Source organism: Coloeus monedula (assembly GCF_965178545.1).
Source record: "Coloeus monedula genome assembly, chromosome: 8".
Lineage (NCBI taxonomy): Eukaryota > Metazoa > Chordata > Aves > Passeriformes > Corvidae > Coloeus > Coloeus monedula.
Window position 1 is genome coordinate 28808040 of NC_138788.1, and position 25553 is coordinate 28833592.

Consider the following 25553-nt stretch of genomic DNA (forward strand, 5'->3'; position numbering starts at 1 on the left):
ACAGGATGTAGTTCCAGAAAGAGGCTTGTCAAGCTTCACACACTTTAAAAAGTGTTTCTCAGCAAGATATAAATCTTTCTTCCTTGTTGCTGTTAGACTTCTGCCATAGCCAGATGGCACACAGACACTTGGATCCAGTGTTAATCTGTTTTCCCCTGTGCCAGCATTAGTCCTGTGGCTGTGGGGACACAGGGTACCACTGCAGGGAAGGCTGAAGGAGAGTGCCAGGGAGAGGGCAGGGACTGCCTGTCTTGTTCAGATATCTGCAGTTTCAAGTGACTGTTCCCTCCACACAGCCTAGAGGTGTGTGGCTCTTGTCATAGTGCAAGGCATTTTAGCAGCTACCCGTCACCAGACAGAAAACCTTTTTTCCCCCCATAATCCTGGTCTTTGCCACCTTCTCCCACCATTTACAACAGCTCCTCAAATGGTGCTCCTGGAATGCTTTGAATGAGCTGGTTAAATTATTATGCTAGAAAATATCTTCTCATCCCTTTTCATAAATTTTATTTTATTTCATATTTTTCTGAGCTTACAGGGCTAGCAAGCTGGATCAGCTAGAGCATATGGCTGGGCACTGAGAAAGGAGCAGAATCTGTTTCGTTTGGGCTGACCCCACACTGTGGGGCCCCACATGACACTTGTCCCCATGCCTTGGGTGGCAGGTGATGCTACTGCAAGGCTGTGGGTCCCTGCATGAATCAAGCAACAACTGACTCAGGTAAGTGTCCCACCAGGGTTTAGTTCTGCTTTGCAGATCCTCTCTGACAGCAAGGAGTAAGCATAGTGTGTGCTGGTGTCTGCTTCTCCAAGTGTGGGGTCTGTGGTCCCCAGAGAGCTCATGGACATACACTGGCCAGTGCTCTGCTCCTTGGAGAGCTCATGCTGGCCAGTGCTCTGCTCTCCAAGAACCTGTTGACACCGCCTTTGGTCATGGTCATGAATAAGCACTGGCTGTGACATTGGCACCTTTCCTGTAGACCTCCAAGACTCACAATGACACCAAATTAATGCCACTGTTCTCAGATGCATGTGTTCCACTCATCTCACATCCCTCTGACGTCCATTTTGGCAACTCTCTGGGCACATGTGGCTTCTGCAGTCCTCTGGCCTCTTTCTTTTGTCTTAGTGTAGCCTCAGGATGGGGAGGTGAGCACACTGTGCAGCTGTGTGAGACTCTGCTGGTGCAGCATCCTCCAAATCATGCATGACAGGAATGGAAAGCTGTCAGTTGATAACTGCCTGGAGGAACAGGTCTTACTGAGCCAGCTGACTGTGCAGCTGGAAGAGGTTAAAAATTAGCCCTGCAATAATATGTGTGAGTAATTGACTTTCTGCTGGCTTTGTAAGTAGTGCTGTTGTCATTTCAAGCCACCTGAAGTGGGAAAGGGCAGGGGGAGAAGGAGGAATGGGGTGGGGATGGGCAGAAACTGGAAATATTGGTGCTTACTATATCAAACAAAGAAAGCCTTTCATTTTTGTAAGGGAAGAGATGCTTTGGTCATGCTCCTCTTCATATCTCTCTTGAGAGGATTTTATGTACATTTTCCTCCATTACACCAAAGATACACTTGCCCACTTAATTTACAGTGCCAAGAATGTTGAGTCTTCTCTTTATCATTCATGCACTGAACTTCCTCAAAGGACACAGACATGAAGAGGGGACTCTTTTGAACATCCCTGCCATGAAGGGGCCAGGTGACTTCTCCTTATTTCAAAAACGCTTAACATAGTGAGGAATTTTTAGCAAAACCCTCAGAGATGTAACACAAAAATCAGCTCCCCCACCAAGCTTCGATTTTACTGCACAGTTAACCTGCCCCCATCTCAAGCAGACACCTGCCCATATTTCTGTGACCTTGATGATGCTGTGCTGATCTCTGTGTGTCTGGCCACAGAGCCAGACTTCTCTGGTGCTCGGACGCTGTGTGATTATTTTGCAGCCACTTGGCTGCCACAGAGGAGCTACAGGAGGTGCATTGGAGAATCACCAGAATTTAAATCTTATTTATTTCATTTTCCTGTGTGCATTCACAGGGCAAAACAAGTAAGGTCCAGTTCAAGGTTCTGTACCCAACAGCCAGCCACATGATCTGGTCTGGACTGGGAGCACACTCTGGCCTGTGAGAAGTTTCATTTCTGTGTATGCCAAGAGCCACTGATTTTAATTTGAGTCAGAACATGAGTTAACTGTGCAGTGGAGAAATATCCCCTGATATTTCTCAGGATATCATCATAAGTCTACAGTTGTGGGAAACAGGGTGGTAAGACTTGAATTTCTGGTGTTAAAATTGGAGAGGAATAATATTGCAGGTTTGGTTTTGTTTGGGTTTTTTTAATTCGTCAAAAAAAAGTCACCTTGAAGGTCACCTTTTAAGAATTCCTTGGCTGTTCCTGACCAGATGGTATGTGAGAAGCAATACTGTTTTCTGTGAAAACAGCTCAGTAGAAAAGGGAGAGAGAAGAGAAGAGAAGAGAAGAGAAGAGAAGAGAAGAGAAGAGAAGAGAAGAGAAGAGAAGAGAAGAATAAATACAAGTTCCTGTGCTGAAAGACCTGATTACGCTGGACCAAGCACAAAATCTATTACGGAGGTATTAATTGCCTGTGCTGTTTATGTAGTCACACATTACATCTGTTGTTTCCTGTAGGAGTCAAATACCAGTAGTGTTTTCCATCCCAAACTGGATATGATGCTAAAATACCAGGAATTTGCAAGGAACAGGCCTGAGCTGTGTTAAACCAATGACTTAACATGACTTAGAAAGAAAAAAGCCACCCAGGAAAACCAGATTATGAGATTTGCCACCGTTCAATTAAAAAGTCATCCTTTCCTGTTCCATGAGCACTGGGCTTTTCAAGTTCACCAGTCTTTCCTGGGACAAGTGACTCATGAACCTGATAGGAAAATGCACCTGTTTTTAGCCAGAGGTTAAAGCAGCTCTCCAGTTACCAGAGTAAACAAAGGGTTTATTTCTGTCCTTCGCAGTTACCCTGCAAAGTCCAGGAACACAGGAAGGCTGGCAGAAGCAATTAGGTTTGAGCCAAGTTTGCTGAAGTCAGTAGAAGGTTTGTGATGTCTATGGTAAGATGCTCATAGATGCCAGTGGGATTTGGCCCATGTCTTTTGCTAGAGGGGAAATGGGAAAAAAGTTGGTGTGGTGATTGTGCCAGCATCCAAGGACTCCAGGGAGCTGGAAGGTGTCTGCCAGAGTGCAGGATACGTATTCCCTTCTCTGGCCCAGAGTTGGCTGTCTGTATTCTTGGCAAAAGAGCAGCTGTCATCACAGAGATGTGATGGGTATAGACACATTCAAGGCTGATCAGACACTGCAGTAATGGCAACCACGCAAGTGGCTAAAATATTTGGAAATCAGAGTGTTGGATATATTGGCATCATGGAAGCTGAAAGGTTCTATGAGCCAGGAGTCACTTATTAATCCCAGAGTGAGAAATGGGATGTGTTTGATCTCCACTGTGGAGATCATTGAAAAATGCAAATACAACATTAGCTTATTTCAGGTCAGCACTCAAGATGGTATCAAGACAAGATGGATTTTAGCCTTCATTTAACTGGATTTAATTGCATATGTGAGCTTCAAAGTGCCTAAGGCTTGCTTAATGGATGGTGACCTAAGGTCTGATTGAAAAGGCAACAACACCCTAAACCCTAAGCTTGTTTGTTAGACCATATGGCATGACTGGACTATGTGGTGTTTCAGAAAGACATGCTAGGAATAAAGCACCCAGTGCATCCAAAGCATTTGCCAAGATTTCTACCTTTACTCAGAAGAATGTGAACAGTGATCTTGCCTGTCCTCCATAGCAGCGTGGCTCAGGAGCTTGGTAGATGGAAAGGAGACAGTGTTTCTAACCACACCTCCCTGAAAAGTCTGCAGTGCCCTGAGACAGAGCATGTTGACACTTGGAAAAGAAATCAACCACTTGACTTCTATGTTTGGGAGATCCACGTGGCTAAGAAATTCCAAATAACCAAATTTCAGGAAAAGAGGCAATTATCAAAGGCCATTATCTTAATTTAATTTATTTTTTATTTAGTGTTAACATGTCAGATATTGTGACAGTCATCTATTTGTATATCTGGCTGTGATTGATTTCAGAGGTCTGGATATTCTTGGGTCTGGATAAAGTATGAAATCTCTTTTTCCTGTGGATAGCACAACATGACTTTGTGTCAGCTCTGTAAAGGATACCAGCCCTTAGTAGCCTCCAGGAATCACCTGACTGACATCCATCTGCTTTGTCTCTGAACCACACGGCTCATGTCATACATGAAATCCCTATTTGTGCTTAGTCTTTGCATATTAAGTGCTTTAAATAATTAATTTTGAGTTAATTATTTTTAAATTGAATGTTACAATTAACCCATCAGCCCAGGTACAAAAATCCAGTTCCATTATCAGTGTTTCTATTTGTTTAAAGTTTATTAATAGAGTTGCACCCTTCCCAGTTAAAATGTTCCCAGTTAAAACTCACAAACTTGCCCCTTTTCAAGCTACAAACCACTGGTACACCATAAGAGTTACCTTTCCTGTGTTTACTGTATACTTTTACAAGTGTTCTGAGGTGTGTTGGATGTATTTTAATACTTTTTGTAGGTGTTTCACTTGCATTTTGATTCCAAGGCCAAAACCCCCCCACCCAGTCTTAATAGCCAGCAGCTATTTCTAGCTACAGAGCCATTACTCTGCAGGCAAGTTCCATGGCAACCTGAATACCTGAATTTTAATGAAGGCATTGTTTTCCCTTATCTCTAACTGATACCACCCCCCTTGACAACGATGAGCCATTGGTGGACGGAGATGATCCATCAAAGGGAAAGCACCAATCGCCTTGGACCGAAGGGGCGGGCTGTGGGCGGATTGGGGGCGGAGCAAAAACTATAAAAAGGACGAAGCTGAGAGGCGGGCTTTTTCTCTCTCTTCTCTCTTCCCTCTTCCCCTCTTGCTCTGTCCAGACTAGCTGTGGGAGACATCGGTGCTGGGCATTAAAAGCCTTACCCCTTTTAAGGGGCTTTTAGTAATTTTTTTAAGTCAACCCAGCACTGCAAGTTTTTTTTCTCTACCTGAGGTCTAGTGCTGTCTCAGCCAGAAGATCTCAAATCCCTGCGCTCCTGGGGCATACCATCTACTGAGCCATAGGATCCCAAATTTTTATATTTTTCTGATTTCTGTAATTTTTCAATTTTTTCTATTTTCAATAAATTAATCTTTTTAAGAGTTGTCTCATTTCTCACAGCTCAGAAATGTCACATCCACATCCTCCTTGCCTGCTGAGTGCCACCCAGACACAGCGTGGTGAGGACATTTGACGGGTTGTGCTGGCCCTGTGCTCAGCATGGTGAGATCTGCTGCCTGTTGTGTGCAGCAGTGCACCCATCTATGGCTGGGGAACAGTCCTGGTGCCTCCAATGCCTGACCATTTTCTGGCAAGGAGACTCAGTCCAAGGTCCATTGATGTTGTGTGCTGGGCTAAGATCCCAGCTGGTGGTTTTGCTCTCCACACCCCTTGATCTTGGAAGACCCTCATCAGACTCCTCTCTGGGAAAGTTGGTAGTTTATAACACTGATGTGGGCAGTCTCTGGAATCCCAGGCTGTGTGCAGTATGGCCCTTACCCTCAGTGACTTGCTTGGGTCTGCCTTCAGTGCCTGAGCCATGGGATCAGGGAAGGACCAGCACTAACACAAGGAATGGGGCAAGAGATCCTGACCAAGTCACAGTGGCATCAGCCTGGTCCTGCTGAAGGTGTCATGAAACTGCCCTTCAAGACTGGTCCTCCTTAAAGAGTAATTCAGCACGGGAGTTCCAGAGGGAGCAACTACACGACAAATTTAATTTGATTTTCTATAATGTCCTCTCTCTTATGTGCTCCTATTCAATCATGGACCCCATGAACTCTCTGTCAGCCTCCTGCTTCTGCTGTGCTTGAAAATGTTCTATCATTCCATTTTATGCAAGCTGCTTTTCATTTTCTTGTACTTTATGGTTCTTTCACATCGACTTTGTCAGACTGTGCTGTTTTGCGTCTTCCTTAACTCCCTTAATCTTTTAAAGAAATTATTTTGATATCTCAGAAGTGTTAATGGTTTAGTCATGTTGGCTTACTTTTTCTTTTCGCTTGGAATATTTTTTATTTGATGAGGAGTCTGCTGTATAGTGTCTTTAAACAATCTGATGTCATCTAAAAGCACTTTACTGGTTTTAGCTACTGATTTCAATGAATTTCATTACTTCTATGTGATTTTCCCTTTTAAAGCCAAACATTTAGCTTGCTATTCAATCTGTGTACTTCTTCTGAGGACTTGAGTCACTTTTATCTTTCTCTCTCTGGCATGAACTGTTCTGACATTTATACTGTTTAAACCTGGTATAATAGTATTTTACTAATTAGTTTTTTCTAGAAAGTTTCCCAGATGCATAGATTGCCAATATCCTTATTTGAATTCTGGCATTCTAGTTCATCTTCCCTTATTTTCAGATCACTGCTATTTATACCAAAATTATTTTAAAGGTGGTTGTGGACTAGCTCCTATTTTTGTGTGCTTTGTGTGTGCATGTGCATCTTACTTTATTAGGGCTTCATTTACAGAGACCTGTTTTTTCTGTTTCCACTTATCTCCATCACCTTCTGTCCTATTCCTTTTCTTAACAGAGAGGTTTGAGAGCTTCAACCAAACTGTGCATTCTTCCACACCTCTCCCTTACCCTGTCCTTAATTTAAAACTCCTTTTTAACTGACTCCATTAAGTCCCAGCTCCTTCCTGTCTTGCTTACATAGGTCTCATTTTTTTCTACATATGTTTCACTTTTCTATATAACTTTCCCCTTTTCTAATAAACCCAGCAATGTCTATAACAGTAGCCTTGCAAGCTTGAAAGGTTTATTTTGTATACATTCAACTATTTAATATCACTTATCATTCATCTCCAGGTTTTGAAGTGCTCTCCCATGCTGCTCACTTATGCTCTTCCCCTTGCCACAGTTAATAGCACAGTCATGCTGGAAAATTACACCCAACCAATATGAGGAAATGCTCCCTGCTGCCTTTGTAAATCCCTGGTGCCACCAGCAAGAGTGGAGGAGGAGGCAGAGGAGGAGGAGGTGGAGGAGGAGGCATTCCAAGCATATGGATTCTCAGGCAAGGGAAATGAAGCTGAGTACGTCACACATGCTGCTTATCGTAGTCACATTCGCTCATGGTGAAATCTTTCCCACTCAGCAACGGCTGGGAATATCACCATTTGCTGTTCCAGTGGGAATTTTGTGCTCCTTGGAGATTTCACCCTCATGCTGCATTTTCACAGTACCTCAGGCAATCGAGCAGCCCCTTCCCTCTGCCCCAGCTGTGCTGCTCTTCATGTCCCTCCTTGGTGCAGGCACAGGTACTCCCTGGCCCATGAACAGCAAGGACCAAGGTATCACCCCAGCCTCTCTGCAGCTCTTCCACACCGTGTGAGGTGGGCTCTGCAGCAGAGACAGGCTTTGTGCTTACAGCATTCTCCCGTCCTTTAGATGGTTTCCTATTGTAATGCACGGGACTGATCAAAACTGGGATGCACTGTCTCAGTGAGCAGGACAAGCACAGGATGAGGGACAGGGATGTGATATGCACTCAAGGAGAACAAGTGTGATGCCTCTCCTGTTTCCCTCTCTGGGTGCTTCCCAAGGCTCACACCATGCCATCTTCCCTCTGATCCATGACCACAACGCTGTGCGTCAGACGTCACCCCAGAGCAGCACAGCTCTTTCCCAGGAGATAAGTGAGGGGGTTTTTTGCCTACACAACAGCTCTCCTGAGCTTTCCCATGCTGGGAGGGAAGGTGGGAGGGAGGAGATCCGGCTTCCTCCCTGTCCAAGCGCCAGCCCCGTGGGCCTGCCATAGCACTGCTGGGAATATCCAGGGGCATTATGCAATTTGCAGAGGCGGTTTTTCATGCAGCCTGGCAAGGCAGTGTCTGATAATGGCTCTCCCTTTGTGTGTAGCACACAATCAAGCTCATGATCTTCTCTCCAGTGCAGGCAGCCCACGGTGTTATGTCCTGTACTGCTGTGATGACGAGAACAGGGCTGTGCACAGGACAGGGAGCCCTGCAGCGCTTTCATCAGTGAATCACTGCTCCAAATGCTCATTAGGCACAAATCATTAATGGTCTAAAAGGACTGGAATAATCTAGCTCGGCTCCGGTGAAAGTGCAGATTGTCTCTTTTTCAGGAGGCATGGGAAACCTTCTTAAATCTGTTTTTAAACTTTGAATTTGGCTTCTGAGTAATGCCACTGATTTCATTTTTCAAAGGTCACGGGAGAATTCTCTTCTGCTATCTCCAAAGGGCATGACAAATGTTCCTGTAACAAAGTAATGAATTGTTCAACACAGTGCTCTTAGCAATTACCTTGCCATAAAGGTATTTGCAGCAGGTACAGTAAGATAAACCAGTTTGTTTCCTATTGTTTTTCAAAGGGGAAAAAATTGGGGTAAGGCTGTAGCCATTTGGTGGTGAGTTTGAGGGATAAATATAATTTAATGTATTTGCTGAATGTTTTAGTGGGTCATAAAAGATCCTTTAATAGATTTAAAAGTCTATTTATAGACTATCCCTTTTAGTGGTTGGAAAATGTATTCACTTCTGTATTCTATGTAGCTATTTAAATTACATCCAAATCTAAAGTTGTCCATAAGTTTAATTTAGCACCTTTTCTGAATGCTTCCTCTCATGTAGTCTTTATTTACAGGATCCTGTTTTGTTTTCCCCAGTATCATTCTGCCTCCTGCATGAGAGCTCTTTCACATTTTGGACTCAAATTCCCTTGTAACACAGAGGGTAAAGGAGTCAGCCATGCAAAAAATTAGAAGCAAAGACTACAGTATGTTACTGAATGCAAATCTGGGTTTGTTGGGCAGGAGGAAAACCAACCCTGCACCAGCAGCAGCGTGCTGGCCTGTGGGTTAGAAGTGTCACTGCAAATCTGGTTAGACAAGTGTGCGCCTGCCTCCCTGACCTCTTCCACTTGGCAGTCTTTTCTCTGCATTTTTGTCTGAGAGGCTGATGTGGGAGTGAACAATGAGAACCAAACTGCCCCTCCAGCCTCACGCTGGGCCCAGTACATCCCAGTGCACATGCATTGGCTGATTGGCTGGGTGGGAGCAAAGAGAGATTTCATAGCTCTGGCATGTGGGTAAGTAGAGCCCGGTGCAATCAGCCAAGTGCTTTTTCACCAGCATGAAATAAGAATGAGACCAGGGAGAAGCAGCCACATTTGATGTAAAAGCTGTCTGTGGCTTTGTAATGGGCAGATGCTCCTATCTACTTTTGCTGCAGAAGAGGAAGCAGAGTAACAGCTCTCTGGAGTGAGTATCCTAGGAAAACATCTATTTTCTTGGGGCTCGGGGCTGAGGTGTAGCCCCTGGCTGGAGACAGGACATCCATTCTGGATTTCCAGTTTCTGTTTGGAAGTCTGGGTGACCTTTGCTGCTCCAGCTATACCTGTGCAAACAGAGCTCCCCACCATGAGCTTTGGTTCACACACCACTAGTAAAAAGGAAGATGTTGTAGTCAAAGCATGAAGAAATAGGTACAAAGGAGAAAAGTGTCTGTATCTCTGCCACCAAGTTCTCCTGCACATTGTCAGGTTAATATGCAGAGTCTAGTCCCATAGGGCACTTTTTCTCCTACCTGTTTCCTCATGTTGTGTCTGGGCTTTGCAATGACTGTCACGAAGGGTAAACCATGACATCTTTGTGTTACGTGCATTTGTGTCCAGCCTCGAAACGTTATTTCATTCCCTGAGGTGAGTGCTGTTATCAGGAGAATGAAGTGTCCCAGTCCCCTGGTAATTATTCATTAGGTAAGATTTAATGTGTGTGTGCATGGCTGGCAGCTATCAGTGGATCCCACAGGTGAGGTCTGTGAGCCAAGCTTAAGTCAGCTTTAGGGTAGGGAGGGGTGAGTAACTGGAGTAAAAATAACAGAACTAGAAGATCAGGAGCAATCTGCCCAAAACTTAACCCAAAACCTTTTCTTTACATCTCAAGGCCAAACTTGCCTTCAGATCAGAAGGCTGGGAAGACTCAGGGGGTATTTGCACCCACATCTAGAACAAATCACAGATCTGCACTGAGGCAAGGCAATGTTTGGGATCACAAACTTGTGAATGTTTGTTCTACCCATACCTTCTGAGGTCTGAAAAATGCTTTAACTTCAAGCCTTTTTTCATACTCTTGTTCCCTGTTCAACAGCAAGATTCCTGTTTTTCTGTTCAGGAGACTGCCTCTGCAATATTTACTGCCTGAATAAGAATTGTTTTCAGCCTTAGTTGCATGAGTTTTGCATGGGGAGTATCTGTAAGTGGATATAGGCACAATCTAAGGAACAGCATGCAAAAACACAGTGGACATTATACCAAAAAAATCAAGTAAGTGGAAAGATATTAATTGGCTGGCAGTTAAGGGTGGGGGATTGAGGAGACACACAGACCTCAGACAAAACTCTGTTCTTCTGGGTGAACTTCCAGAGGAAAGCCCCATGACTGGACTGGTTGATGTAGGAACTTGACACTGGTGGGATAGATGGACTTCAAGGCTTATTTAATGTTAGCCCAGTCCAGTCCAGGTGCTTGGGAGTTGTGGGGAGCAAACCTTTTCTTGCATGCTCCAGCAGTGAGGATGTACCAAAGGGAAGAGCTCTGGTGACATTACAGCTCTTGGGGCTCTGGAAATTCTGCCTGTTTGGCTTTTCTTTTCCACCATCTTCCATTCTATCTGTCTGTTATTCACCCACAAAATTACATAATGTATCACCAGCTAGAACTGCATCTGCCTGCTTAATGGATGGCTCATTATCTAGGGAGGGAAACAGAGAGGGCAAAAGCTTTTATGTGCCAATAGCACTGCTGAGATGTTCATGTGCATTACAGGAGAAGGAAAGGGTGTAACACGTCCCTCCTAATTTATAGCCCGATGGGCTGAAGGAGTCAAGGTGTAATGAAGGTCATCATAGCTGGGAATGGGGTGGAGGCAGTGGAAGTTACTCTCTAATATAAAAGCAATTAATTCTCCAACGAAGTCCCTCTCTCATGCAGCAGAACAGAGTGAGGTAGTCCTCTCTATATTTAAAAGTACTCCCACAGCTTTGATCTTTTCCATTTTCTGGAAATGTAAGCTTGCAAAGAGGGTCTGGCCTCATCTGGGATGATGTATTGGGCCATGTGGTGCTGGCCTTGCAGAGCAGCGTGGGCATGCCTGCTGTTCCCTGTACTGCGTCATTCTGGAAAGATCTCCAAACACTCTGGTTCCTGCAGCACAGGCAACGTGCTGCTGCAATGCCCAGCTACCCTGCCTGCCTGGAAATGCCACGACATCACTTCTCATAACAGTGGGTTTTGTCCACTTTCAATCACACTGATGATATTTAGCTATGAATGAAAATGAAAAAGCAAATGAGAGGGAACAAAGTCTCCTACCAAAACTCCCTCTCCAAGGACCTTAATATGTGGAAGTATATGACCATACGGGCTTGAAAGCAACCCTTTAGCCCAGCACAGTCTTCAGTGTCAGATATATCCCATTCTAATCAGTGTATTATGGCAACCAAATTTTTTTTTTTTTATTGGTTGTTAAAATAAACACTTGTTTTGAGCTCAGGACAGAGCTGTGTTGGCACCAGGTATCAGGCCCAGTCTCAGTAGAGCTTGAGGCAGATATGTACTGATTGAACCATATGGTGGGGGGTTTTGTGCTGCCTGTGCTGGCAGGAGACCAGAATGTTCTTTGGGTTCCCCCACACATAAAAATCCATGAAGTTTTGCAGCTGCAGTTTAATTTTGTTTCGCTGTCTGACTAACCTTCTTCTTATTTGATTTTCTTTTATTTCCTCTATATGCTTCCCGCACAGAAAGTCAAAGATTCCAAGTTGCATTTTGAACAAGTTTAAGATTAACTTCTCCATTTATGTGAGGTGACCCTGGGTTTTGGTAATAAAATGTGCTGGGATTGTGGGTAGAGGGAAAAAGAAGATTCCTCAGTGGGGGTGAGTGCTGATGACTTTAACAAACTCATGTTGTAATATGCTGTTCTGCTGACTTTTGCCTTGTTTAATTACCTTCTGAATCCCAAGAAGCTGAACCATGCTTCACCAGCTCATTATGTCCCCCGGGTTTGCTCTCCCCAGCAAATAGGTGCTTTCCCTGCAGTCTCTGGAGGCTCTTTGTTGCTGTTCTGATACAGCAAATGTGTTTGTTTTGCACATTGATGTTTGTGTTTTCCGCTCTGCTTGTGTTTTCCAATTCCTTGGAGCACTGAGGATGCTGCTGAATTGTCAGAATCATGGTAGGATGCTGACTTGAGATTACTGTCAATGGCCTCATTATGTTAACAAAGGATATTTTAAGAAATACAAAAGATGTGGCATTTACTTTCTTGGGAGAGGGAGGGGGAGAGAGAGAGAGAGAGAGAATGTGTGTGTATATGAATGGACTTACACTGCAAGTCCCCCCACTCTTCAGCTGGAAATGACTGCGAGCCTCTCTGCACATTGTAATCAGAGAAACGATGGCTTTTGATTTGTATTTTGGGGCTGCTCGCAGTGTGCTTGGCTCACCCGTGCGTGCAAGGCAATTACTCTTCCTCCTGAAGAGCTCCTCACCTCTGTCGTGGGACGTCTGAAATAGGCACAGCCTTCACAGACACAGCAGTGGCACATGCAGCTTCACAGCATCCTCGTGCAGTTGTAAACCAGAGCTGCTGTGGTCTCGTTCCCTCCTTCGAGCCAGCACTAGCATTGTTGTGGCTGGAAAATTAGTCATTCCGGGAAACTGAGCTGGGAGAGAAGTAATGCTGTGAGGAAAAAAGTAGTTAATTCCCTGTCCACTTCCCTTCTGGAGGAAGGACTAAGGAGGGGCTGGCACCTTAGTCTGCTCTGCTCCCTCCAGAAATTCTTGAGGAAGAATATCAAAGAGGAGGATATTGACCGCAAATCTTCTGTCTTTAATGAAATGGAGACTTGTGCACAGCCCGTATCTCTGAATCAGAGGGAGCAAGCTCTTTCCCTTCCTCCCTGTTGTCAGGCCATCTGAAGGTAGTTGGCATATCCCTCATCAAAGGAAATGTGGTCCTTCCCTTAAGCTTGTCTGCTCGGTGGTGCTCTGTAAACACAGATCAATAAGGTGTCGCAAATCCTATCCTATTACCAGTATTCAACAGCAAATGAAACACCCTTAAGCTTAGCATATTATCATTTCATGAATTTACAATTAAAGACCCAGATAAGATTAATTACTTCCAAGGTGACTCTTTACAATTGTGTCTTTATAATGGAGTTTGTAACCAGCCCACTGTGGCTTTGTCACCAGGAGAAATCACAGACAATTTAACAGCTGGATAGAAAAGGTTTATTTAACAGGCCTTTTGCTCCTTCCCTTATAGTTCCCTTAAGAAAAAAAAAAAAAAAATCCCTAGGAAAAAGCACATCCAACACCGATAGTGAACTTGATAAAGAACTGTCTACAACTGAGGGTTTTACTTTATTTCTGTTGCTCCAACTATAATTATTTTAGGCATCATGTTCTTCCAAAGCCTCTGAGTAGAAGAAATGTAGCAATATTGCAACAGAAAAGATCTGTACATGCTGAATAGAGTGATCAGATCTCTTGACAGCTTTTTTTCCCCCATACAAAATGCTGAGACAAAAGGAAGAAAAGAGACCCTGATGTTTTGACCACAAAACATCCACTGCATATTTATTTATTTGTTAATCTGCCTTATGCCCACCTGAAAGAGACCAGCTGGGTCCAACAAAAGCGCTGGCCCATCAGCTGATGGGGAAACTGTAAAGCAAAACCCGACATGCCACAAGGAACAGGATACAGATGAGTGGGATTTCCCCAGAGGAGATGGCACCGCCTGAGAAAGAGCCATGTTGCTCCTGCTCAGGCAAAATGCTGATGTTAGTGTGAGAAGAAGGAGACAGGCTCTCTGGTCTGCTATGGGCTGTATATCTCAACCACAGCTTGACCAGAAAGGCTGCATTAATTCTATGGTTGTTCCTGGCCTTCCAATATATGGACCAGGAAGCATTATCTTTAGATGTACATGCTAAATTTATCCCACATGAGAAAATAATTTCTTTTTTTTCCCAAGGCAGCATGCAGGGAAGTTGATTAGTACTCACTGTGCTTGGGGGTTAAAGTCTAAGCGATAAAAAGCCCTTAGCTACACCCTCCAAAACCAACAATAAAAACTGAGATTTCAGAGTGTGTTTTTTTGATAGGTGGCCTATTTCTGAATCTTGAGGCTTACTACTGCCGACATTTTTCAGTCTGTGAAGTAGAAACCTGTGCTTTTACTTTTGGTATTAACTCCTGATGGTCTCAGCTCTTGCTCCAGCTCCCAAGAAGATGGGTTTCTTGGAAGACGCCTTGTATCACAAGATCTGTGGTAGAAGCCTCGTTTAAGCTTCTGAATTGTAATGCAAAAGACCACAGGAGTTAGGTGGGAATTGTGCAACTCCCTTGCAATCCTTTCCCATTTTCTAATGAGCTCTTGTCTGCTCCCTAGTTACAAGATCTTGAAGCAGTTCACTTCACATTTCTGAAATATCAGAAAACTCTCCTCCACAAAACTGAAAATGTTTTGAATATTAAAATGAGGGCGAGATTTTTCAAGTCTGTCTGAAGAAGCAGAATGACTTGTCTCTGCTATGATGAGAAGAGACTGTATTGCTCCAGTGCCTGGACAGCTTTGCTTGGGACATCACAACTGGGACTTCTCAGTCTGTCACAGGCTGAGAAGGGGCAGCAGCAGCAGACTTGTGCTGTGAATGCTAGCCATGAACATATAGAAATCATAGAGCTCCTGAGCTGGTCTTCTGTGGGTTCCTGACTGCAGCTTGTTCAACTGTAAGTCAATCACTGTAGTTAGCAGGTCTACCTGAGAGGCATCTGTAGGACTGATCCATAACTGGGCTCCATAATGCGTTGGCAGCATTTTTTTACTGCATTTTGACAGAGCACTTGCATCACATCATTCCCATGGCATGAGTTGTTTATCTCTGGGTGAGGATTAGCACAGCACTGTACCATGGTCTAGCATAGCTGAGTAAGTGGGTTAGTGTCATCCTCCTGAGGATTGCTGTCCTGAAGGGATTCCTGGGAAGGCTTCATGCTTGTACCAGGCCTTTAGATTATTTAAAATTAGATTTTTGAGGGGGCTTCATGGAATTTTATGTGATGCAGTCTGTCTCCAAGACATCTGGGCAGTAGTTGGGTCAGCAAAGGCCATTGCAGAGCTTAAAGACCATTGGTATTGGTGTATGAAGAAGACATTACTGAGACAACAGATCAAAGTATCACTCTGACAAATGGGCACCCCAGTAAGGAACTCAAACAGCGTCCTGCCTGGATAGTTGTGTTTGCTGTTGATGTCTGGCACTTAGAGATGTTGCTCCTCAACATATTCTTGTTTTGCATCAAAGCACTTTCAGACCAGCAAATCATGTGCAGCACTGCTCTTCAGTAGAAGAGTGTGCTGCCACTGCACTGTCCAGACACTTGGAAATCTGTTTCCTAGTGCTTAGAAGAAAGAGAAAAGTGGAATTCCTCAAAGCCACAGTAATTTGTATCCTATATCTTCTCTTCTTTTTTGCTATTAGCCACTTGATGAAATTGTCTGTTCTGAGTTATGTAGGAAATTTGGTCCCACTTCATCCATCTCAAGTGCAGAAGAAACCTTTGAATTAAAGTTACTAAACAATGATATCCAGCAGGAAAAGAAAGCAAGCAGTACCAAATTGTCTTGGAGTGACCTTTCTAGACTAAGACAGAAATTACAGTAGCTGCAACAGGAGCCTTGATGCTCAGGGATATTTTAAGCAGTCCAGATATAAAGCATATCCTTGTTCCCATGGCAAGGATGCAGACTTCTCTCGCATACACCTCAGTCATTCATGAAAAGCCAAGTTCTGGAATTTTAAAAGGCAAAAATATTACAGCAACAGCAGCAACAAACATGACAATCAGAAGTTAAACGGCCCCTAATGATCTTATCAGTGAGTTGTATAATTAGGAAAGAGAAAGAGGCACTCAACATTCTTCAGGATCTGGTCAGTTATTTTACTGTCAGTCATGAACCTTGACCTTTCCGAAAAACTTTTTGTTGCATTGGGAATCACAAAAAATATAGGTCCCCTTTTCTCACAGCATTGCAAGTCTCCCTGTGGATCATCTTGTCAAATTGTTTAAGCCTGCTCCCAGCCATTAGGATTTTCAGGCTGGTTTGAGAGGTTTCCCCTCCCCATCCCTGCCCTAGCCGTGCCCACCCACTGCTGTGTGCTGTTCCCCCCACGCAGGGCAGACGTGGGCAGCCTGTGCTGTGACCCCAACCGCTGAAATCACCAGAGGGGTTTTTGGCAAGTTACAAAGAGTGGCTTAACCTGGGTTCACATGGCGCCCCAGTGAGAGAAATAACCCAGCAAGCTAAAACAGATCGTTTTCTGCTGGATTAATGAGCTGAAGCACGTCTTATGTACCCTAAAGCCAACACAAAGGAGGCAATGGGAACTTCTCCCAGGAGCGAGAATAGGAACAGGGACAAGCAGGGATGGGAGGAGGAAGAGCATTTCCCGCTTTTGGCCGCAGCAACTCCGCCGTGACGTGTCATTTCACCCTCTGTTGTGCCGTTCGGGTTGAAAATAGCCCTGCTAAAATAAAACAGGCTGTGGTTTGGGTTTGGGTGGATTTCGGTGTGCACGAACCTGGATCAGCTCCAGAGCACGGTTCCACCGTGGCTTGCACTGGTCGCAGCAGAGGAAGTGATTTTGGGATGGGGGAAGCAAAGAGGAGGGAGTGAGAGGGCAAGGGGGGTACTGAGCTGAAGGGAAAGGGAGTGGGATTTCTCAGCCCCGTTCAGTCAGTGTGACTTCAGCCGTGCTGTACAGACGCCTTTCCTGCCGCAGCAGCGGGCACTCAGCCTCGCCCCGCTGCAGCCGGGGCCGTACGCGGTTCCCCGGGGAAGCCGCAGGGTCTGGCCCGCCGGTGCCTCTCCCGCAGGAGCCGCGCTGCTCCGGCCCCGCCGGGCGCTGCCCTGGAGCCGCTGCACAGCCCTGGCTGCCGGCTCTGCTCTGCCTCTGCCCTGCCTCTGCCTCTGCTCTGCCTCTGCCTCTGCCCTGCCTCTGCCTCTGCCCTGCCTCTGCCTCTGCCTCTGCCTCTGCCTCTGCCTCTGCCTCTGCCCTGCCTCTGCCTCTGCCCTGCCTCTGCCTCTGCCTCGCCTCTGCCCTGCCTCTGCCTCTGCTCTGCCTCTGCCTCTGCCCTGCCTCTGCCTCTGCTCTGCCTCTGCCTCTGCCCTGCCTCTGCCTCTGCCTCTGCCTCTGCCTCTGCCTCTGCCTCTGCTCTGCCTCTGCCTCTGCCTCTGCCTCTGCCCTGCCTCTGCCTCTGCCTCTGCCTCTGCCTCTGCCCTCCCTCTGCCTCTGCCTCTGCCTCTGCTCTGCCTCTGCCTCTGCCTCTGCCTCTGCCCTGCCTCTGCCTCTGCCTCTGCCTCTGCCTCTGCCTCTGCCTCTGCCTCTGCCTCTGCCTCTGCCTCTGCTCTGCCTCTGCCTCTGCCCTGCCTCTGCCTCTGCCCTGCCTCTGCCTCTGCCTCTGCCTCTGCCTCTGCCCTGCCTCTGCCTCTGCTCTGCCTCTGCCTCTGCCTCTGCCTCTGCCTCTGCCTCGCCTCTGCCCTGCCTCTGCCTCTGCCTCTGCTCTGCCTCTGCCTCTGCCCTGCCTCTGCCTCTGCCTCTGCTCTGCCTCTGCCTCTGCCCCTGCCTCTGCCTCTGCCTCTGCCCTGCCTCTGCCTCTGCCCTGCCTCTGCCCTGGCAGAGCCGGCGGAGGCGCGGGTGTGAGACGGGCTGCAAACCCAGCGTGTGACTTCCTCTGGAAATAGGGGTGGTCGCCTCCTCCTCCGCCTCCAGTGACAACTGCCGGTGACCTGAGCCAGGCTCCTCGCTCGCACAGAAGGGGCCCGACCTTTGGGACCGTTGGTAGCATCTCCTGCAGCCGGTTAAGCTGTGACTTTCCGGAGGCTGCGCTTTAGTCAGTTTTAAGCTTCAAGGTTTGAGAGGAAACAGTGGCTGATGTAGTAAGAAGGTCAGACTTAGTCCACTGGCCTTCAACTGTGACATGGGAGCAAGTTCAGTTTCCATTTCTCTGCTAGTTGCCATAATGAAATATCCCCAAAATGTTTCTGTCACAACCCTTATTGAAATTCAGGCTTTGATGCAACCGAACTTTGAAGAAATTTGGCCCTGCTTGTACTGTGGCTTATTTCACTATTAAAAGTAGTTTTAATTTCTTATTGATGATTCCTGTTACTGCTCCCAGCCCACGGTCCTTTATATATCACTGCAATATCTAAACACAGCTTTGCCTTGTGCCTGTAAGAGAGGGGAGTCCCTTTCACCCCATAGCCTGGGAAATGGAGGCACAGACCAGCTACTTTCAAAGTGAGTTGGGCATGCACCATCCCTGGAATTGGTTAAGGCCAGGTTGGATGGGGGGGGGCTTTGAGCAGCCTGGTCTAATGAAAGGTGTCCCTGACCATGGCAGGAGACTGGAACAGGCAAATCTTTAAGGTCCCTTTCAATCCAAACCATTCTAAGATTCTGTGATTAACTAGAGCCCTGGGTTTAGATCCTTTCTTGGCCATGGACAGTCTTTGTCGCCTCACATGTGTGCCTTTGGTTTTTAATCTGGTTTTAAGTGACTACCTAGGGTTTAAGGTACCAGACTCTCATCGAGTTAATCTAAGTACCTAGGATCCCAGACAGTTTTGAGTGGTTTATGGGCACTTTGGACAAAGCATCAGGTACCTTTTTGTGTTTTGGGGGGAAAAATTGAGGTCAGAAAGCAAGGTTTCTCGGGGAATTTGTGGCCCAAGCAGGAGAGAGGACCTGAGCTCCAACCATCTAACCTTTCCTTCCCACCCCAAGCCTATCTGAGAGCATATGCTTGAAAGAATGGCTGATTAGGTACAGTGCAGACTTTATTCTTCTCTTCCCACAAGTGTAAACTTCCTGGAGTTCATATATGCTTGGCAGGAAAGACATCTCATTTAATATGCCAACTCTGTGTATATAGAAAAAATGTCAGGACCAGGATTGAATGTGTGAATCTTGGGAGAGAAATCCCATTTCTGCAGCAGAGCAGGAGCTTGATTTTGGTCATGATTTCTCCCCACTAGCTGCTCCAGACAATTACATGACATATCAAATCAAGTAATCCCTCTTTGTGTAAAATGTAAATTCATTTACAAGCATCTCTTATGGCAAAAAAGATATGCATTGTGAGTCCTCTGTTAACTGTACTTCTTTTAAGAGAGCAATCAGCAAGCTTTTAATTAGCTGGTTACCTTAACAGCCTCAGAGAAGGCTGTGCCTGCTCTCCTTCTCCCACACCATGCACCCTGCTCCTGGGAAGTGATGAACTCTTGTGTCACCATGAAACAAGAAGATAAGGTGAAAAAGAGTAAGATCAACCTAGCTCCACTTCCTCACAAACAGGCATCTTAAGTTATGAAGACAAAACCCCAGGGAAGGGAGGATGCCAAGAGAGAGGGGCAACAGATGGAGGAAACGTGGAACACATTCTGGCAAATCCTTTATGGACAAGTATTAGCACTTCATCTGCAGCACATGGCAATGTATCACTGTTCCAGCTGCTGAGGCTTTGAACCGTCTTGTGAAACTTCTTTGAAACCGTGAAGGAGGATTTAGCTCCTCAAGTTCCCCAACCTGTTTCAGCAGGAGTTCGTGGGCAGTCAGCATTTATTGCCAGGACAGGGTGATGACCTAATGCCTGTGCTGGCATGAAAAGGAGAAGCTGAGGTTTTATTTAGGCCTCTTTTTAGGAACTATTAGCACTGTTTGCCTTTTTCCCTATAAAATACAAAGTAAAGATGCAAACCAGCAGATACACATACACATGTGGGTGATTGACTTGTTTGGCTCTTAATGCCTTGTCCTGGGCACCTGCTTGCAAAGCTGTGACACCTGGGGTGCCTTTGGGATTTCACAAACTGCAAAGACATGTCTTGTATTGTGTGGGCTCCTGAAAAATCCCTGTGCTAAGCAGAGGAAATGCAAAGCTAGAGAGTAGGTGGTGTTGAAAATGAACAGGCCAATGGGAAGGGAAGGTACAGGGGAAGAGAAAGAGGAAAGGGAAGGGGAAGAGGAAAGGGAAGGGGAAGGGAAGAGCTTTTGGATGCCATTCAAGATAAGATGGCTGGATAGGGGCCTCATGGGAGTATGCCAGGAGAGGGAGAGCAGGGCTAGTGACAGACAAGTAATGCTGTGACAGGAAGCCAGTGCTGTCTGTGAGCTTGGAGAAGGAAGTGTAAGGGGTGTAAGGTCTTGAGCCCAATGCTTTTTCCTTACGAAAGAGAATTTCCCTTCCTTAGTGGTACAATACTTCGCTCTTATCCACCCAGCCCACAGACTTCAAACAGTGCCTGTGCAACTGAGTGATCTTTGCAGGGAGAATTATAGATGGCTTCATCTTTTATATGCAAAGAAAGAGTGAGACATGTCCTAAAACCAGGAGCTGGCTGGCCATGTTGGTGTTTCACATCTCCTGTGAATCCAAATGCTTCATGGTGAAATTAAATGGGAGCTCACAGATGGGCTGCTGCCAGAGAGGGGGGAGAGGAAGCACCAGTGTCCTGCTCTGGGAGCCTGTGCTATGAGATGGACATCACCACTTGCTGGGGAATCACAGTGTGGGACTACCTGGGAATGGAGAGCAGCACAGGCAGTGGATCCAGGATCGTTCTCTGCATTCTGTCTTCTGTGCCCCTCGCACCTGCTCTCATTCTTTTTGTCCCCAGCCATAAAACTCAGCCATGTACCTGTGTGTGCCCCAACTTTATCTACTGCCACAACAGTACAAGCATGGACAGCAAGTGAGATCCCTAGTGCCAGTGCCAGCACTAGCCCCGCTCCTCTGGGTCTCAGTGATTCAGCTGGTGATGTGTCCCCCAGTCGTGCACAGCAGGAGAGAGAGCAGATAAATCAGTCTCTGGTGAGCTGAGATTGACTTTGCATACTCCACCTTCTCATAGGGATATTGAAAAGAAAACATTTAATTTAAGAAAATGTCCACAATCTAAATAACAGCTGCTCTGGGCTAGTTTAATTTGTGTTGGAGCTGTGTGTTTATTTAACATGTGACTTTAGGCTACAGCATTCACTGCACATGGGTTTTGCCACAGCAACAGCAGTAGCACATGCCACTTTTCTACCTTCTGAAATGTAAAGCCCTGTCTCACAGAAGCTCAGAAATGCCCTGGCTGATGGGAACCTCATCCTTCTGCATGATGGTTTAAAAATAACACACATCGAGCAGGCTCAGCAGCAAGACAACATTTTCCCTGTTTCTCCAGTTTCCTGAGAGCACAGCCAGATGTTTTTAGACCATGTTAGGGATGTCCCAGGAGTTGTGGAAGGGGTAGCAGTGTTGGGACTGAACACAGGAGGAGGAGAGAGAAATGACTAAGCAATTATCAGTTGTGGTTCCAGTATCAATTTATTATTGCACATTTGATCCTCTGCTGCAGATTTCTGTGTCATCGTTCTGGTGCTGAGAGATTCTATCTTCATGCACTTAAAAAAAATGGCAAGAGGTTATGCTGACTCAATGTTTTTAAGACCTGAGCAAAGTCAGAAGAAACTAAAGATGGTTACCTGCATCTGAATCATGTAGTGATGTGGTTACAGCAGGCAGGGCTCTTCTCTTGTGGGGGATGCTTCATCACTTCAGACAGATAATTTGTGACTTGATCCAACTTTCAGTCATAATGGTAGAAAATTGGTAGGTCTTTTTGGAGCCTGACCTTCATGAGCGTCACTATCAAAGACCTCATGTGCAGTCACCACAGAAAAACATTCTCAGGTGCTAACACAGAGTTTACTGTGCACAGCCATAGCAAAAAAAGGTTTGAGAAGCATTGATCTATGCCATATCCTCTCCTACTTTGTGACCTGGTCCAAGACATTATCAGCCATGGTCCTTCCTTGACTTCCTTGGGGGATCTCTTCCACAGGGTACCAGATTTGAGACACAAAAGGACAAAGAACCAGAGCAGCTTCTGTTCAAAGCACCAAGTAGACAAGCTCCAAACAGCTGGGATGGGTCTCCAGGCCCTGTGACATCTGGGGTGGCACAAGAGTGGTGATGAGGGAGCAGTCATTACATGAGGGAGAATCAGATTAAAATATTGAAGCAGTTTGTAGAACAATAGATGCTTTTCCACACAATTTGTCTTGTGTGTCACACTGTGGTGAATGAAAAATCCACTTTAAATGTGGACATAGTATCTTTGGTTCAGGAAATCTCTGGTATTTCTGGGGAAGTGTCACTACAGGCTTTCCTGTCATTTACATCTTCCCTGGGCATCTGTCATGGGCTGCTGCCAGAGACAGGATGCCTGCCTTCAATGACCAGACAGGTTGGCTGCCCTAGGAGCAGCCTGTCCCTGGCATGGCTACAACACCCCACTGTAAAAATCACCATCTTCCCATAGCTCATTTGCTCAGTTCCCTGCTTGGGGGAAGCTTTCAGTGCAGAATTTTGCTCAGTGGTGGTAAGGAAGCTCATCCCTCGCTGAAATCTGCATGCCATTGGAGAGGGATGTTTGGGGGTTGGGAAAATCTTGCTGGATTACAATGTGGGCTATTTCTGCATGACCTGGTCCTGAGTAGGTGGTAGCCAACTAGCCTGACCTCTCATGTGTGAATGGAGCTATATTTTGCAAATGTGTCAGTTTTCATATGTTCACATAGCCCTGGAGTCTTCAGACAATGTAAGAGAAAGGCCCTGCCTGTTTTTTCAAGGGCTGTGTAAGAGTCTCCAGAGCAGTGTTTGGAGATTTGCTAGGTTTTCTTCTTTTACAACAAAAGAAAGTGCAACAGGAAAGACTCACTTTGGAAACTCTGCCCTATGGTATAAACCCAAACTTTCCTACACCATCACGGGTTTGGATTCAGAGGGGACAATTTGGTGCACACAAACATAAATTTGGCATCAGTACCACAACCCTTCTAAAGTGATCATTTCTCCTGGACTTCTCTGACATCTGTTTTTCATAGGCTCTCAAGATCGAATTGACACTCCCAGCCTCCCTCACCAATTCCCTGCATTTTGGGACTCCTAAAATATGGGCTTCTGAAGAGAAAACAAGCTGCTCCACTGACAACAGAATCTTCTGGTATTGCCCAAGGAGCAGCAGTAGGGGAAGAGCCAGGATGGATGAACCACCACTGCCTTTGGACCAGCAAGTGCACAAGATCCTGCCACTCACAAAACCACAGTGGTGTCAGTAGAGCACTGGATATGTCGGACAGGTGACATGATACCCCATGAACCAAGGCAAAATTCTGCTGCACAGGACATCTGTTGACAGCCTGAACTGGCAGCCAAGCTGCATCTGAAGTAATTTCAAAAGTGAAAGGGCTTTAAAAATTATTATTATTATTATTATTATTTAATTTATTAAGACTAAATAAAGTCGACCAGTGGAAAAACCTGCTCGAAATGTCAAAGCATCTACAAGCACAAACACCTAAAAGACAAAATGTGATCCTCTTTTTCCAGTACACCTGGTCATCAAGCTGACCAGCGTCAATTTATTGGCATTCAACATTCCCGGGTACCTGAGCTGTTTCTGAATGCCTGTGGATGTCTGCTTGATTTCCTAGCGAACAGCAGCCAAGCTAGAGAAACTCTGTTGAGTATGAACTGTTCCTTTCTCCTGCTCCTCATTTTTGGCTGGGCAGGCTGCTCCTGACCAAGGGAGCAGACCACAACGTAATAAGGACATGGACGTTTTAAAGCAGGTCCAGAGGAGGCCATAAAAATGCTCAGAGGGCTGGAGCACCTCTCCTCTGAAGACAGGCTGAGAGAGCTCGAGTGGTTCAGCTTGAAGAAGAGAAGACTTCAGGGGAGGTCTTTTATCACCTTCCAGGACCTAAAGGGGCTACAAGGAGGCTGGGGAAGGACTTTTCACAAGGGGCCTGTAGTAAAGTATAGGACAATAGGGAATTGGAACTAGATGAACTTTAGGGTCCCTTCCAACCCAAACCATTCTATGATTCTGTGATTTACATGCTCTTTGAATTGCACTGTGCCAGCCCTCCTGTACATCAAGCGCATCAACATGTCCAGCTCACGTGAGTCACCCCTGTCACAGCTGCAAGCTCAGAGTCTCCGTGGATTCTGATGGGGAAATCAGGCTGCTGGCTGCAGAGGTGACATTGCTAGAAGGGTGCTAGCCTGGTTTCAGTGTCCTGGTTTTATTTGCTCGCCCAGTGGTTCCACCCTGCACTCCACCCATGGTTAGCACGGTGTTAATTACTGGCCATCCCAGTGGGGATTGCGTTAGGCTGAACGATTTACAGATTAGAGCAGTGTGGGTCACTCTGCCAGGGCAGGTGAGCCGTGGTTAGTAGGACGCCGTGACACACTGCCCCAAGCAGTATCCGGCAGGATTGGCACGGCTGTGGATAGTGAGCTGTGCCAGGGGCACGGCGTGTGCCCCTTGCACGGGCTGCAGCAAACAACTCCCTGGGATGTGCTTGCCAAAATAAGCCTCAAGGGCATGGCTTTCATAGTAGATTTTAAACAAAACTGATCTCCCCTTGCCAAGTCAGCCGAAGTACACAACAGTGATGTTTTTGTGGCTAAAGTCTGGGACAGGGGTTCACGTTGTGTAGGTGCAGCCCTGCCACTGCTTTCTGTGAGACCTTGGGCAAACCCCATATCCTCTCCATGCATCAGTCTTCACACGGGTCTGTCTATGAGGGGGTCTGGAAGCTAGGGAGGCTTTGGGGTTGCCCAAGGACAAGGTGCCCCATGAATACTCAGAGGGGTAGCTAGTGAGTGGTCCTTGTCTGTTTCTTGTTTTTTCTTCTTCAAAATACTGGATCTGGCTGTAGTCTTTGCAGCTGGGTGCAGCACTGCCCATCAGTGTGAGCTGGGCATCCCTTTCTCAGGACTTGCTAGCCCACAGTGCTCCCTTATCCTTACAGGGGGATTGCTGAGAGAGTGACTCTGACTGCACAGCCCAGCCCAGGGCAGCTGCAAAGCTCTTTCTGTTCTTTTGAAACCTAACGGAAAAAATGATGATAAGCTAAATCTAGATCTATGCAGCAATTATATGGGGTTCCAGACCTTGCACCTGTAGCATAATACATAACAGAGCCAGATAACTACCTCGTCTAATGATTGCTCTGGACAGAATACAAATCACATTATGCATGGTAAGCTGAAAGCCATTTTTCAGCCAAAGCTGATGAGCTTGCAACGACTTTTCTTGCCCAGCTCTCTCTGACTGTAGGTTTGTCCTCTTCTCCTCGGAATCCTTCCTGTTATTTTTCTATCTTCCTGTTGCAGGATGCAACATTCATTACAATAATAGATCAAACTTTGAGTGGAAAAACTCTGCTTTATAGTTGTCTTCTGATTTCCCAGTTTTGTTCCTGTTTACTGATCTGCAGCCCTGACCTCCCAGCTCACCCTGT